Source organism: Grammomys surdaster, unplaced genomic scaffold (genome assembly GCF_004785775.1).
Source record: "Grammomys surdaster isolate TR1022 unplaced genomic scaffold, NIH_TR_1.0 64, whole genome shotgun sequence".
Lineage (NCBI taxonomy): Eukaryota > Metazoa > Chordata > Mammalia > Rodentia > Muridae > Grammomys > Grammomys surdaster.
In genome coordinates, this window is record NW_021604566.1 from 4,675,812 (window position 1) to 4,689,345 (window position 13,534).

Consider the following 13,534-nt stretch of genomic DNA (forward strand, 5'->3'; position numbering starts at 1 on the left):
AGGTAGCTATGAATAGTCATTTTTCTAGAGATGTGTTGGGTTGCTAGCCAAATAGGACGTCTGTAACTTCTTGGGAGTGCCTACACTTAGACTCATTGTTGTCGTTTGCTCTCTGAAATCCTACAGACTTACTTACTTTGTTGTTGTTGTTGTTGTTGTTTGGTTGGTTGGCTTTTTTTCTCTTCTGTTTTGGAAGTAGAATTCTGTTCATTGAAATGATCTTTATTAAGATGTCCCAGTTTGTGGGACTTTCTGTTACTTTAAAGTACTAGAAAATTAGCAACAAGCCACTTTCCCAGGCCCTCCTGACAGAGTGTGCGTACCTTTATTTCTAAAGAGCTTCTCATAATTGAGAAACAATGGCTTGTCAAAAAAGTATTTATTTTTATTGTCATCTACAAACTTAATTTTGCTCTGTACTCCGGGAAGTGTACAGCCTAGGGAGGACTTTGGACCATGGCGTCTAGCCTACACAGTGCTTTTCATTCCTGCTCCTTGGCTTTCATGGTGTGACCAGGAGCAGCCCAACCATTGTCATTTTCCTGTCACTAAACAGCATTACCACAGATTCACAAGAAATGGATCAATGAACTTGTTTCTGAGTTCTGAAAGTGTTCCATATTACCACTGAGCCTGGTGTGCACACAGTGGTCTCTGTTGTATAGCTTCACAAGAGGTTTTCTGGTAAACATGAGTATAAGAGATTGGGATGATTAAAATGAAAGTCAAAAAACATCTCAACATGGCTTTCTGGGACACACAGTGGATGAGACTCAACTCAGCCTCTGTATGTGTGACAATAGAGGAAAACTCCTTTGTAGTAGTGTTAGAGGTCTGAAGTGGCACCATCACCAGCCTGCCTAGATTGTATTCCTCCTAGAAATTGAATTTGAATATTAAAAAATACATGCAAATATGTAAGTCTGAAAAAAACATATACCAACATCATCATCTTTTATTTACATTTATATCTACTTATTTTTACGAGTATTGCTATTTTCCTGCATACATGCCAGTGCATCCTGTGTGTGAAGTGCCTGAAGAGGCCAGAAGAGGGCATCAGATCGCCTGGGGCCTGTAGTTACGAGAGCATTTTTGTTTTCTTTGATTTTGTGATGTTGACATAAGCCACATGTATATGGTAGCCATTATCTGGTACAGATCTAGTGAATGATATGAGTAAGGTAGCACTGCAATAGAGAAAGTAGATGTTGAGGTGAAATTAGTCACCCTGTGGGAATCTTCCTGGATGGATTCTAAGACCTACGATTTCCTAGAGTAATGTCATAATACAAGTTTTTTAAGTTGGAAGTACCAAAGGCTGTCTTTTGTCTACCAATTGAAACAAAAACTTTCTAGTTACTGCTTTTCCATATCACGTGGTGTTTACCATAACCCACCTGTCTGAAAAGTCTCAAAGGATAGATTAATAAGAACCAGGGTGCCTTAGTCACTTATAGACATCTGAAGAAAACCAATAGCTATAAAAATGAGAGAGAAATACAAAGCAATTAGAGTTCAAGAGAAGATCAAGGTTCACTTGTATTGACCATATACTTAGTAGCAATTCCTACTGTACAGATTACAGTAGTCGGGCTGATACAATTATAAGATTCGGCAGAGGAAGCAGGATGGATGGTTTTGAGTTAGATAAACATTGAAGAAAAAAGTCATCTTGACAGCACAGAGAACTTGCATGAAATGTCTAAATTGGAAGATCTGGACAAAGGCTTCGGTAACCAATAAGAGAACGCTGAGCTTAATAGGACGGATTATAAGAAACCACTAAGCGAGGGCTGAGAGACTTGGGGTGAGGGCTTATGAAATGAAAGTTTGACTGAAGGAAAACCCTGCTGGTCACAGGGCCTGAACAGAAGACCTGAGTAAGAAACTCTTCTCAAGTGTAAAAGCTTGTTATCCCTAATCACATGAGAAGTTTGGAAGTACCTTACCAGGAAAGGAGTGAGGACACAGAGGCTGGCTATTAAACATTATTATGTTCTCCTCAAGTAGATATGGATCTCAAGATGCGAAGCTCCTTATACAACCTCAGTTTAATTATAAACACACACACAGAGGATAACTTTCTTTGAAAAGGACTGTATATAAGGCAACTTCTCTATGCCTCATCAGACTTTCTGGTAACATACTTTCTGGTAAAAACTAAGGTTCTATCCAAAGAATTTAGCTCCTGTTCATAGGTTCACAGCTTTTGAAACTATTGAACATCACATATATGATCAGCAAAACATGAGAGAGGGGCCCCTCCCAAATACATGAGAACTTCATGGAGCAACCAGAAATTTTATGGAAAAATTGAATGAAAAGGAAGCACACAGTTCAGCACCACACAGGTGAACACGTCCTGCAGAGCATCCCAGAGAACCCCCTATGGTCTGCAAACTTCATATGCCAACTAGAAAAATCATTTTAAAAATAGGTGAAGCAACAGTACCACTTCAGTGGGTTTGCCATGCTCAGAAATGCATTTACACGGGAAGCTTTGGTTAAAAATGCTAATAGCTGCAGAAATCAGATATAGTGGCCTTCACAAACCTGTTCCTGTGTGGCTCCTTTGGAAAGTTTAAAATGCATTACAGAGAAAATTTTTCAGAGTTAAAATCCTAGAAATTGTAATGTTCATTTGGAGATCTCTCCAGAGCTCGTCCAAAATGGATGCAGCAGATCAGAAGCAACAGTTTCCGACTCTTAAGTGAGGGCTTTGCTGTAAGTTGTGAAAATCCTCTCATTGGAAACCTGTTGAGATCTAGACAGAATCGACAAGCTTTAACTGTGTTTTTTAGAAACTTCTTAACGTAATACACAGAACCTGTGGCTCTTAGAATTGTGATCAAATCTTTGCATGAGCGTTTTCCCAATCTAGAACTTTAGTGTTTGAGTGAATGAATGAAAGAATATGACTGTATTTTTGTTCATAGTTAGAAATTATATACATTTTAGACATTGTGATGCTTACTATGAATATATTACTATGTGTTATGCATATTATTGTTTGATATAAGTTATAACGTATAGTGTTCAGTGAGACTGTATCTTACAGTTAAATTTTTTTGTATGTATTTTGTTTCTTATTCCCTCTGGCAACAGCAGGGCCAGTCTTGCTGTTAACAAGCATCAGCATGGTAGACAAAAAACATTTAGTCTGCAGCTAAAACTCTATATCTGTGTGAAATATTCATATCCCAGTTTTACAAATGAAAAATGGGGCCTCAGAGGACTCCAGTGACTGTATGATGGCTCAGACAGTAAACATTATAGTTTTATTTTCTGGAGACGTGGGGACAATGATAGGCCTTACCTTGTGGGGTTAAAGAGTTGGACAAATTGCTAAGACCACTGGCTGGCACATAGGATGCATTATGTAACTGTTGGTTAGGTAAAATGGTTTTCCCAAGCCTGTGCCTGTGTGACACTTTCGAGAAGGTTAAAATGCATGAGAGTGAAGGCTCTTCAAAGAGTTATTTATACTTTGATCCTTAATCTTCTTCACATCTGTCAAAAAGACAGCACTAAGCCTGCTAGTAACTAACGAATTCCTTTCCTTGCTTGCAGTGCCCTTCTATATCTCTGTTACTAACGTTGTCTTTGAGCTGGATTGCCTCAGTTCAAATCCTGGGGCTACTATCTATCTGCTGTGTGACCCTGAGACACTTAAATAGCCTTTTTGTACTTCCTTGGCCTTACCTGTCACAGGGCTGTAGTAGGGTATGGTACATCAGGCCTATAGTCCCGGGAGCTTCTGGAGCTGAGAAAGGAAAATGATTACATCCAAAAGTTTAGGGCCAGCCTGAGCAATACAATGTCACTTCATGTCTTTTAAAGTAATAAACAAAAAATTAGAAGGACGTAATATAATATTGAATTCCATAATGTGGTAAGCACTAAGATAGATTATAACCATTAAGTGGTACCTGATTCCCAGTAGGTTTAAGTCTGTTATACTAGGATGCCTTTCAGCTTAAATATTTCTTTTGCCAGTGTAGAAAATGTATATTGCCTTCTAACATTTACCAAAATCCTGTACAGGGTTCATTCAGTACACATAACTAAGTGTTCAGCCTTTCCAAATTTTTTTCCATTTATTTATTTATTGAACATTCTTGCCTGTGCCATTTTATGGTCCATTGGGACTCCTTACCCAGTAGTTATTCAGAGCTCCAGCAACAACTTGGACTTTGGCACTCCTGAAAAAGATTGCATATTCTTAAAGTCTCTCTGTTCCAAGAACAGGCTATAAAGCACGTAGAATTTCTGTATTACACACTGGTGGGTGGATGCCAATTAGTTCTTATTCTCTAGGTTCAAATTCAACAGCCATTCATGACCCAATACGCAAGAGCTCCAATTTCTCAAAACTCTCCTGAGTTGTTTTGATAGTGGGGAACTGATTTGTCTCCACTTCCTGAGAACTGGAGCCTGGGTAGAAATGCATTAGAGCAGGAGTGTCAGGTAAGCATCTTAACTACCAACAAGTCTTGCATGTTCTATACACCAGCAGGGCTGGATTTGCTCAATGGCACAAGCTTAGCTCCCTAGAGTGGAGAGGGTCAACAGAATGGCAATAAGGCAGACTTGTCCTAACATTTCTTATGAAAACATCCTTGAACACAAGATCCTCTTTCCAAGGCAAACACCCCCAACTGCCTGGTTGGTGACTCTGGTTCCTGCCAGGCTGGCAATTCCCTGATTCCTCCTAAGACCACACATGCCTTGTCAAGACTCTAAGATTGACTAAACTTGTCTTCCTTTGTTAATTACTAAATTAGTTATTTTTCTTGCTGCCTTGACCTGACAAACACAACTTAAGTGGTAGTGGGGGGCGGAGTTTACTTTGTCTCACAGTCTGAGGATACAGTCCATCATGGTGAGGAAGGTCCAGCTCTTGGAACACACAGTGACAGTCACATTGTATTTAGACAGGAAACAGAGAAATGCCTGTGCCTACTCAGTGATGTTCTCCTTCTTATTGAGGACCCAAGTAAATGGAACGATGCCGTGCCTAGAGCAGTGTTTCTCAACGTGTTGGCTGCTACCCTTTTCAGGGGGTTCATATATCCCAAACATCAGACTTTTACATTACAATCCATAATAGCAACATTACAGATACTAAGTTGCAACGAAACAATTTTATGGTTAGGGATCACCACAACAGGAGGAACTGTATTAAGGGGTTGCAGCTTTAGGAAGACTGAGAACTGGTCTAGAGCGTTATATGGTAGGTGTCTCTGGATTCAGTAGAGTTTTGATAATGAAGATTAAACATCATAGTTACTTAGTGACTTTTCTTTACTGTAGTTCCTACTCTGTCATTGTTGGGCTTCTGACAAAAATCTTCAACTGTAGCCTAGGCTAACCTTCAACTTCGAAGTCTTCCTTTCCAAGTATTGAAATAGTAGGTGTGTACATTGTACCTGGCACATTTTCTTGCTGTGGCTTTGGTCATCTCAGATATTTAACTATTTTCTGTCAAAGGTCAATCAGTTGTAAAGATATTGAACAGTAGCTAATGTCATTTCCTGTTACAAAGGAAGTGGTGGGCATGCAAAGATGGTTCAATGATTAAGAGGACTGTTTGCAATTCCAGAAGACCCAGATTTGATTCCCTTGCAGCTACATGATAGATCAAAGCTGTCTGTAACTACAGACAGTTTCCAGAGAAATCAGTGCCCCCTTCTGGGATCCATGAGCAGTGTGTGCAATGTGGTACACGGATATACATATAGGCAAAACACCAATATATATAAAATAAATACAATCTTCTTTTAAAGGAAGTGATGTGGCATTGTGTAGATAGATGAGGTTTTCATGTTTTTAGAAACTAGAAAATTATTTTGGAAGAAAGAAAAATAAGAACATGTCCTAGTAAATAAATATTCATGACTTAAGAAGAGCCCTTAAATTTCTACAACTTAAAACTAAGCCTCTTTCTTTTGCTCCTCACCCAGATAACAGTCACTGCTGAGCTTAATCAAGAATTGGTGGAGGAAAAAATGCAACTTTGTACAAAGTTATCCGGGCTGTTCAGCCTGGCCTATATGTGGCGATTGCTTGTTCGTTGTGCCATCAACAGAAGGTCTTTCATACAAAGGAAAACCGTGCAAAGTTTTCAAATGGCCTCACAGAAAGGATTCATTTAGAAGCCTGGCTTTGTGGAGTGTAGTTTCTAATGGCACATTATAGAAATTTTACAATGAAAAAAAGCAACAAAGGAGATTTCAGTTTCTTTGAATGCTTCAAATTTCCAGTTCTGGAGTTTAAAATGGAAAAAAGATGTTAAAAGGCAATAAAATTGGGGGGTTTATTTCCCAAATGCCTTCCTTTTTCCAAGCAACAAAAGCCAGCATAATGTATATACTCAGACTTATTGTCATTTGTAGCATGTAGACATGGCACGCTTTGCATTCAAAGGCCACTGTACAACTGTTTTGACAGCCATCACTTCAGTAGGTACCATACAGGAGTCAGGAAACGGAAGCAAGAGTGCTCCTCTGGGCCCATGGGGAGTGCATACATCAAGGAGTTCAGATGTATGGGAACAGCATGAGTTTCTAATAGGTTGCCATTATGGGAAGGGCCACTGACGTACTGAATAATGCTCCTTTCAAGGCCGGGCAGAAAATGTGATTACAGACAATTTGATTGCTGTTTTTTAAAAGTAAATATTTTCAAAAATCTTGTGGTATTTCCTTCCGTGTAGTGCATAAAGTGTGTAACTGTGAGCAAGCAGAGCTGAAGAGCTCTCAGGACACCTGAGACTGAGGATGTAACCCCATGTTCTTATGGAATAATGAATGCATCTATTTAAAATGGGGGGATGCCATAGAGGCTTGTTTCTTTCTCTAAAAAATACAAAAAGGGCAAAAAAGAAATGATATTGCCTACCATGACAGGAGGGAAAGCATACAGATAGTTACTTAGAATCATGCCATAACTTGTCAAAAATTAATTACAGTAAGCTCAGACCCACAAATTATTCTTTTTGAATATCACAAAACAGAGGGCAGTCTTCTAAACTACTTTAAATACTATGAAAAATGGTTGCCTTTTAGTTCTTATATTTGACCATACTTTTGGTGCTTAATTCCCAATAAGACCAAAACTAGATGTGTTTGTGGTTAAATGTCAGGCTCTATGAAGCCCCTTGTTTGAATGCAGGATTGATAAGCAGTTCTGTGGCCTCAGTTTGTTAATTATTTGAGCTGCTTTTTAGTGTTATGATAAAATATTCCAAAGTACAGCAGTCAGTAATAGGTTTTGGAAAGGAGCCAATTTAGAAACACTGCCCTTTGTACACCAAGCAAAAAGTCTCTCTGGGATACAGACCTTGTCCAGTTTCTTCATTTCTAGACTGCACATTACTCTCCACTTCAAGTCATGTGTAGTAGAAGTCAAAAAACCGGTCTGGAATGATGGCTCAGCAGTTAAGACCACTGACTGCTCTTTCAGAGGTCCTGAGTTCAATTCCCAGCAACCACGTGGTGGCTCACAACCATCTGTAATGGAAATCTGGTGCCCTCTTCTGGTGTGTCTGAAGACAGTGACAGTGTACTCACATACATGAAATAAATAAATCTTAAAAAAAAAGAAGTCAAAAAACCTGTAATGTCAGTGACATGATCTACTGAGAGCAGACGTGGGGACTGTTCAGTTCAGCCTAGACAGTCTGAGCAGTTATAAACCTAAAGCAGTTGAGATAGGTGGTTTCCTACTCAAGAGCCAGATTCTACAGCTTCCCTTGGTAACTTGTTTGTGTTTGATTAACCTTGTAACACTGAGTTAAATTGCAGTAAGAGATTTAGAGTTCTTCCAGGAAATACCTATTAAACTTAACTCAAAATCTCTTATTGGAGTTTCTGCCTACTTTGTGCTTTGTCCCCATCAGAATGCATGGACAGCAGGTGAGTTCAAGTATTTGGCATTTATTGAGTCTCTCTAGCAGTTGCGTCTTACCTAGGGCCAGTTAGCCCAATTTCTTAAACTTTTCCTGAAAGGTCTCTATTATTCAATATCTAAATCAAATTAGCATCTTTATTATTATTATTGTTTCTCTTTAATATTCATAACCCTGCAGAATGTTGACTGCAATGGAAGGCAGAGCTGCAGAGATTACAGAATAATTTCTGAATTTTAAAATTGTATTTGCCTCCTCATGGCTATTTCATGGGGTCTTTAATGGCATCATGGATTGCTGATGTTTTAATTTTTGATTCATCTATCATTCTTATTTGGTGTGTCTTTTTCAGCCTTGGTATCTGGCCAGCAATCTTCCTTCCATCTTGTGTTTTTATAACTCATTTTGCATCCTAAAGGCAAACATCTTGGAAGGTCATTATATGGTGCTCTTCAAAGAATTCCCCCTCACACTTCAGTCCCATTGGGCGACCATAGTTAAAGAGCCATTAGCAAATAAAGAAGTAAGAAAATGGGGTTACAGGATTACTATGGACAAAGAGATTTCTAAGTAAGCTCCTCAAAAGGAATTGCCAGGCTTGAGTCAAGCTTTCTCTTCCTTCCTGGAACCTTGAAGTTGTTAGTAGAATGCTTTTGGAGGTGGTGTTGTGGGTATTTAGGAGAGGAAGCAGAGAAGGGTGATCACAAACACAGAAGAACAAGAAACAGAGAACAGAAAAATGGGCCAGGAATAGAGCTCAGTGATAGAATTTAAGGCCCTGGGTAAAAGCCCCAGCATGCATGTAAACACACACACATACACACACACACACACACACAAATTAAGAGCAAATTTTGAGCATCCCTCTAGAGCCCCCAGTACTATATATGTGAAGGCTCTGTATGAATGTATAGCTCTGTCTTTAGAGGGTGCTTGCTCACTGTTTCTGGTTCAAGAAATGTTCCTTTCTTTGGCCCTCTTAAATAATAACAGAACAAGTCAGCAATCTGTAGCCTTCCCAAGTTACAGATTGCTCCTTTGTATCCATTTCCTTGCTGAACAAATCTCAGGACACACCCTGCCCTTGGCCCCCTATGGGATGGGCACAGTCATATCAATCACTAACCAAGAAGATTCCCCATAAGGACTGTCTACAGTCCAATTTGGTGGAGACATTTTCTCAATTCAGAGTTTCTCTTTCCAAATGACTCCAGGTTGTGTCAAGCTGACAAACAAACAGATAACAACAAAACCCTAGTGAGTACCAAACACAATTGCTTCAGACCAGTGTATGCATGAACCCAAGGCTTCCCATTTAAAAAGTGTTTCCCCCAGGTGCCCACAGGGCCATTGCTGCTTTATGTGAGGTCCCAGATGTGGTCTTTTCCTCAATACTCGCTGGGACCTGTTTCTGAGAGGGAATTCAAATTCTCCCTTTTAAAATGATACAAATACTGTTTTGTTTATTTTGTTTCATTCAGTAGACAAGATTGGCCTCAAACTCAAATGCTCCTACCTCAGCCGTCCAAGCAATGAGATTGTAAGCATGTGGAATCACGCTCAGCTCAAACCGTCCAGGTTTTAAGCACACATAATAGCAAGTACCATGGGGTCTAAATGCATTTAATTAAGCCAGCTTCAGCCCTAAATCTAAACTCAGCTTTTTAATCCGTATTAATTACCTCCAGTTACTCTAACATACTACAATTAAATCGATGTATTCCTCAATTAATTACAGTGTATATTGATCCTCCTTTTTAGATGAATGCTTTTATTTTCTGAGGAGAAATAGTCCTATGAAGAAATACTATCTACAAAATTATGACTTCAAAAGGCACTCGTTTCTACAAGGCTCCCCCCAAAGTCTCAGACAAGGGGCCGAGATAGGAAGGAAGAAGACATGTATGTTTGAGAGATTTGCCTGTATGACCAACGCTGACTGTCTCTCTATTTCAAAATGATTCTGCCTTTGATTTGCCATTTGCTTGGTTTGCTCAAGTGGATTATTAGCATTAAAACATTGCACAATAAACCCATTTTATCCTGGAGACATGGAAGCATTATTCTCAAGCATGTTTCAGGAGAATAATGAAAAAGTCTCATTTTAAAACCCCACTTCCTTCCTTCCTCATTGACTATTCTCATCCAGAGCACACAGGAGGATTTTAAGAGCAAGTTTGGTTTTCTATTACATTTTTCATATTTTTTTCTTTCTACTTTAATTTTTTTCTCTTCTAGTCTGGTGTGGACTAGTGTTACCTGAGGGAACACAATAATCTTTGTCTTTGGGTATTAACCATTTCTATTCTACCTCTGCCTGCAGCGGTACATGGTGCATAACAAAGAGCTGTCGGGTTTGGACATTTGTTCGAATCAGTATGATATGAAATATCACTCTCCCGTTTTTTGATCCTTTAAAATGTTACAGACATTTTCCTCATCCAGAGAACAAATTTTTTCCTGTGCCTAATAAGTATATTGAACATTTTGATAAACATGTAATCATAAAACTGACATCCCTGAGTTTAATCATTGTACAAATTCCCTAGGTAAGGAGGGGTACTTAAACAGAAATAGAGTATTTAAACAGAAAATACTAAACTCCTTTTTACAATTTAAGCTTGCATTCTAGTTTTGGTAGTAAGATACTTTATCAAAACATGCTACATTTGAAAAGCATTATTCTTCAACATTTCAGAGTTTTATTTTCTGTAATAGCATCCCTCATCATCTCTAATAAAAAAATTACTCAACCATGAGAATATATTACACTGTGAAAAAATTTCATATCTTGTATTTCAACTGTTTATCTAATCACATTCTCTACTAAACAGAGCATATGACTAACGACTTCCAAATAGATATAGGAACATCCTTCATACACTGAAACTTGTAATTTCTGTGAATAAGACTTCAGTTCTGTAGATGGTGGTTTCTTAAAGGTCCTTGCTAAAAAATATTTTATCCTGGTGAGGCCACCAGAAATTAAACCAAGCAAACCTAGAGGTACAGGCCAGGAAGTTCAGACAATTCGTAAGGCTAAGGCAGGAGTATGACACATCCAACGCCTGTCTGGAATACAATTCACACACAGCTCAACACTTAGTTAAAAGTGAAAGAAGAGTGCCAGATACACAGCTCCATGATAAAACATTTGTCAAGAATGTGTAGGGACCTAGGTTTAATCCCAAGTGTCTATGCCCACACATACCTCAGTAAAACTTCCAGCAAGATCTCCATCAAACTCTTCCCCTCAGGGCACATGGACCCCTAGGAAGACAAGGCAAAAAAAAGGATAAAGACCACAGGGCATGCAGGACATCAAAGAAAGAAGTCTCTCTAATCAGAAGGACTGAGACACATATGAACTCGAAGAGACTGAGGCAGCATGAACAGGCCTACATGGGTCTGCATTAGGTAGGGTCCTGAAAGGGAAAGTGGACATGTGCCCCCTTTCCTAAGCCAGAATCTTTGGTATTATTCCAATTAATATCACTTGCCAAAGATAGTTTCATTTTCTTCAAGGGAGTCTCACTGGGAAAACAAACTACGATGGGTAGGCCACATGCCCAGCAGTAGAGGGCTGACAGATGCATGCCTAGCAGTAGAAGGCTGACAGACGCATGCCCAGCGGTAGAGGGCTGACAGATAATGAGCTCATCTCAGTCTTGGGAGGTTTCTCATCTTGAAATGTCAGGTCAGGTCTTTTTCTTTGCCTTTTTAAAGATTATATTCCTGAAAAAATTCCTCTATCTTGTACTTTGTTATTTTTTCCCCTCTTTGTTATATATACATTTTTTTTTCAAATTGTAATTTATACTCATTCACACAGGGGTTATAAACACAAAAAGGCAGGACGTGGGGAAGGGAATGACACTGGAGTGTGGGTGTTCAGGGGGAATACAGATATTTTTCAGAACAGGATATCGGCTGGGTGAGGGTTCAGGGGATAGGTCACTATGACTCTGCCTATGACTCACTTGTTCTTATCTAAGTTGGTAATATCTGCCAAGGCTACCTATTTACAAGGTCTATGACTACTCAGGCCGGTAAACTGTCACAAAAACTTCCTGTTTACAATCGCTTATAGCCATCTGTTTCAGTGTTTATCCACAGAGACCCAAGACTTGGTGTTAGTATACATGTATAACAGGCCTATTGCTGATTTTAGGCCTATGACTGATTTTAGGCCTTCAGTGTATAGGCAGGGCTGCCCCTGACATCTCCTCCCTTCTCTAAATATAGATGGGCTGTGGCGAATCTAATCTTGCGAAGGCGGGGATAGAGGCCTGACCTCCAGTAATTGAAGGGGACCTTGTAATGGCTCCAGTCCCCCTGTTGTTGTCCAGTGTTTTTTAATCTTACAGGTTCGTTGCATATATATATATATATATATATATATATATATATATATATATATATGTTGATAGTTCTGTTATATGTTACCATGACAAGACGGACAGCTATCTGACCAGATGTGAGTCTACATGTTCTTCATTAATTCCCCACAACCATACCAGATGGTAGGTGCTGTGATCCTTACCCAGGTAGCAGGAGGTATATCGTGGGCAGGGCAGACGGGCAGGAGCTTCTGTCCTCAGCATTTACATAATATCAGAGCCTTAGCTTCACATGTGGTAGATGTAGGGATAATCTCTTGGGTACTGTGTGGAAACATCACCTGTTGATAAAAATCTGATGGCCAGTAAGCTGAGGCAGAATTAGAAGATGGAATATGGGGGGGGGGGGGTTGTGGGAGGGGAGAAGATGGGAGGGGGGAGGGAGGGAGGGAGGGAGTGAACCAGGCTCTGGGAAATAGGCACAGGAGATTCCCCACCTGGAGTTATGGGAAATTGAAAGTATGAAATTGAGGAGAGTAACTAGCCATGTGACCGACATAGAATAGTATAAATGGGTTAGCATACATTACTAGATGGTCAAGGAACAAACCTAGCATATGGCCTAGGCATTATTTATAAAGAAATAAGCATGTGAGTTGTCATTCAGTAACTGGGGTGCAGTCGGTGAGACTGCACTGATTCTTATGGAAGTAGCTCTGACAAAGTTTATGCTTTGGCTACTGAAGTCAAACTCACCATGCCAACTCACACGTCACACATAGTTCTACCCTCATAGTTTTTTTATGTGAATAAACCCACATTTTTTTTTTACATTGCTGAAATAATGAGTGTGTAGGAAGAAAGATCCAATACTCCAGTTATACAAGAGGATGCACTTGGAGTTCTGCCTGGGGATGTGGATAAATCACTCTGAATCTTAATTCTTCTATCTATAAAGGAAGGGGGGTGACAACAATAATATGTAGGCTGCTTGGTGGCTATGGGGATTAAGACATAAGAACAGGGTTTCTGACACTTCAGGGATTACGTGTCTTCTTAACAATATTATAGTTTGTTACCATTGCAGCTGAGGACCACAGACTACACACACCCATTGACTGAAACTATCCCTGTCTTCTACAAGGAAGACAGTGTCATCTTTAATAGCAGCAGACTTTGTTCAAAGCCCAGGCCTCCTCTAGCTATGCCTCAGGCCCAGGACTTGGGTTGGTGCCCAGTGCTACATAGCTATATTTGACCAACTATGATGGAATACTCCCCC

General features: G+C 39.6%; 1 protein-coding gene across 1 annotated transcript in view; it reads left to right on the plus strand.

Moving 5' to 3' along the window:
* Tox (thymocyte selection associated high mobility group box) overlaps positions 1 to 13,534 on the plus strand; it is a 299,289-nt gene that overhangs the window by 165,845 nt on the left and 119,910 nt on the right. The window lies entirely within an intron of this gene.